Source organism: Orycteropus afer, unplaced genomic scaffold, assembly GCF_000298275.1.
Source record: "Orycteropus afer afer isolate SDZICR_OR568_19922 unplaced genomic scaffold, OryAfe1.0 scaffold00320, whole genome shotgun sequence".
Classification (NCBI taxonomy): Eukaryota; Metazoa; Chordata; class Mammalia; order Tubulidentata; family Orycteropodidae; genus Orycteropus; species Orycteropus afer.
In genome coordinates this window covers 2,763,079-2,766,334 of record NW_006921907.1, presented here as the reverse complement: position 1 = coordinate 2,766,334, position 3,256 = coordinate 2,763,079, and the positions used below count along the sequence as shown (strand labels likewise).

Here is a 3,256-nt window from a genome sequence, read left to right as displayed (position 1 = left end):
GCTCCTTAAGCCAGGGAGGTATACTTGAGATAAATCATGTATGAAAATCAACTTTAACTTGAAATGAGAAAACCTGTTGGAATGAGAAAAATAATGTTGACTTGGGTAAAAGAAACTGTTTAAACATATTGAACTTTAGCAAAAGATCTATTTCACAATTTATTGCTAACATTTTTTCTCCTGTCTTGCAAAACTGATGAGAAAATCAGTTCAAACGAGAAAAAGTCATGTTGAATTGCATAAACGATACTGTTTAAATATTAAAATGTGAAAGCCAGGCCTTTGCCCCAGTGGCTGGCTCACTGCACCACTAAAACAACTTTCCAAATCACAGTTGGGTAGCTAACCAAATCAAAAAACCAAACTCACTGCCGTCGAGTCAGATCCGACTCATAGCAACCCCTCCTTGGGTTTCTGAGGCAGTATCACTACGGAAGCAGGTTGCCCAATCTTCCTTCCAAGAAGTGGCTGGTGGGTTTGAACCACCAGCCTTCTGGTTAGCAGTCAAATGCCTCAGGCACTACACCACCAGAGCTCCCAGTTAGGTAGCTAGACCAAGAAAAATAGTTTTAGGGGTATTCAGGTAGAATGGGCAAGAGTTGAAATTCTGAAAGTTAAGAACAACCTATCCAGCTAAATGACGGAATTTCCAAAAGGTTGTAAAAAATATACATAAATCAACAGCAAACTATGAACACACCAGTATCATATACTCTCTGCCACCATGTCATAGCAACCCCCATTGGGTTTCCAAGGCTGTAAATCTTTTCAGAAGCAGACTGTCCTATCCTCTTTCCACAGAGCAGCTAGCAAGTTCGAGCCACTTGATATGACTAGACTTTATTAGGTCTTAATTGTTGTAAGGGGCATTGGGAAATGCTAGGCTGGGAAGCATGGGGCATTTTATCATATTAATAGGGTGCTCTAACGGGATGTGGAGATGCTTCTGGAAGAATCATTATGACGGCTGCCCAAGGAGAACCCTAAGTCCATTTAAAATACATATTGGTTGGTGATGGTGGTTCTGGAAAAGCTACATTTGTAAAAGGTCAGATGACTGGTGAATTTGAGACATATGTAGCCACCTTGGGTGTTGAGGTCCATCCCCTTGTGTTCCATACTAACAGAGGACCAATTAAATTCAATGTGTGGGATATGGCTGGCTGGTCAGGAGAAATCTGGGAACTAAGAGATAGCTATTATGTCCAAGCCCAGTGTGCCTTTATGTTTAATGTAATGCTGAGAGTTACTTACAACAACAGGCCTAATTGGCATAGGGACCTGGTTTGCATATGTGAAAACATCCCCATCACGCTGTGTGGCAACAAAGCAGACATTAAGGGCTGGAAAGTTAAGGCAAAATCCATTGCCTTCCATCAAAAGAAGACATTTTCAGTACTATGAAATTTCTGATAACAGTATCTACAACTGTGAAAAGCCCTTCCTTTGGCTTACTAGAAAACTAACTCTAGAGAGCCTAAGTTAAGAGTTGCCATGCCTGCTCTTGCCCCACCAGAGGTTGTCACGGACCCAGCTTTGCTAGCGCAACATGAGCGTGATTTAGAGGTTGCACAACCTGTGAGGGAATGAAGCTGGAGCCCAGCATCAGAAGTCTAGTTTCATAGGCAACGGTCCTGTGATGTCAGTGGTGCAGCGTGTTTACCACTTTATTATATAGCTGAGGACAACATGTGCTAATCTTTGGGATGCTGAAGGAGATGATGGGCTTCAGAATGAATGTGGCAGTTAACTAAAGGTCCGTTTACTGGACCTGTATCTGTAGCTGTTTTGGAACAGTTGTTTTCCTCCTTAAGTGTCAAATATAAGGCTGCTACACTCACATCACATGGTCTGTGGTGAAGTCTTGTTTGTTGCTGTCATTCCCTTCCTTTTTGTTTAGAACCAGAATAAAGTTGTATTTCAAATATCAAGTAATAATAATATGGTGGTCAAGGGGTCAGGGTAGGTTTCATTGAGAAAGTGAGATTTGAGCAGAGATTTGAAGGAGGTGAAGGAGACAGTAGATACCTACCGAACAACGTTTCAGAGTAGAAGCAAAGCCCCAGGCAGCAGCAGACCTGGCCGCCTGAAGGACCAGCTGGGAGGCCAGTGTGGCTGGAGCTAACTGAACTTGGGGAAGCATACAGCTTGCTGAGGTCAGAAAAGTACAGTGCGTAACAAGAAGACAAATCATGTAGCGCCTTCTATGTTATTGTAAAGACTTGGGATTTTACTGAGTGAAGTGGGGAGTCATTATAGGATTCTGAGCAAGAATGACCCAATCTACGTTTAAAAGGCTCACTCTGGCTACTGAGTTGAGAACAGGTTAGATTAGGAGCAAGTATATTGATGGGTTTTTTTTTTTTTTTTTTGGTTTTCAGACTCCAGGTCTTTGCACATTTCATTATAGTAATTGGCTTTGTCTACTCGAACTGCTCTTTGAAATCTTCTGTTCAGCTCTTTTACCTTTTCATTTCTTCCATTTGCTTTAGCTATTCTCCACTCAAGGGCAAGGTTCAGAGTCTCTTCTGTCATCCACTTTGGTCTTCTCTTCTTTTCTTGTCTTTTTAGTGATCTCTTGCTTTCTTCATGGATAATGTTCTTGATATCTTCCCATAATTCATCTGGCTTTCGGTCATTGGTGTTCAATGCATCAAATCTATTCTTTAGATGTTCTCTAAATTCAGGAGGGATATATTCAAGATCATACTTTGGCTCTCTTGGACTTGTTTTAATTGTCTTTAACTTCAAGTTGAATTTGCATAGGAGCAGTTGATGGTCTGTTCCACAATCAGCTCCTGGCCTGGTTTTGGCTGAAGATATTGAGCTTTTCCACCACCTCTTGCCACAGATGTAGTCAATCTGATTCGTGTGTGTTCCATCTGGTGAAGTCCACGTGTACAGCCTCCATTTGTGTTGTTGAAAAAAGGTGTTTGCAATGAACAACTCGTTGGTCTTGCAAAATTCTACCATACAAGTTCCAGCATTATTTCTGTCACCAAGGCCAAATTTTCCAACTACCGGTGATTCTTCTTTGTTTCCAACTTTTGCATTCCAGTCACCAGTGATAATTAACACATCCTGATTGCATGTTTGGTCAATTTCAGACTGTAGAAGCTGATAAAATTCTTCAATTTCCTCATCTGTGGCTTAGGTGGTTGGGGCATAAATTTGAATAACAGTCATATTAACGGGTCTTCCTTGTATTGATGGTGCATGGGGTCACTATGAGTCGGAAACGACTCGACGGCACTTA

At 41.5% G+C, this 3,256-nt stretch overlaps 1 pseudogene; it reads left to right on the top strand.

Moving 5' to 3' along the window:
• The first annotated feature begins 960 nt into the window (after positions 1 to 960).
• On the top strand, positions 961 to 1,590 carry LOC103206490 (annotated as a pseudogene).
• Positions 1,591 to 3,256: the final 1,666 nt, after the last annotated feature.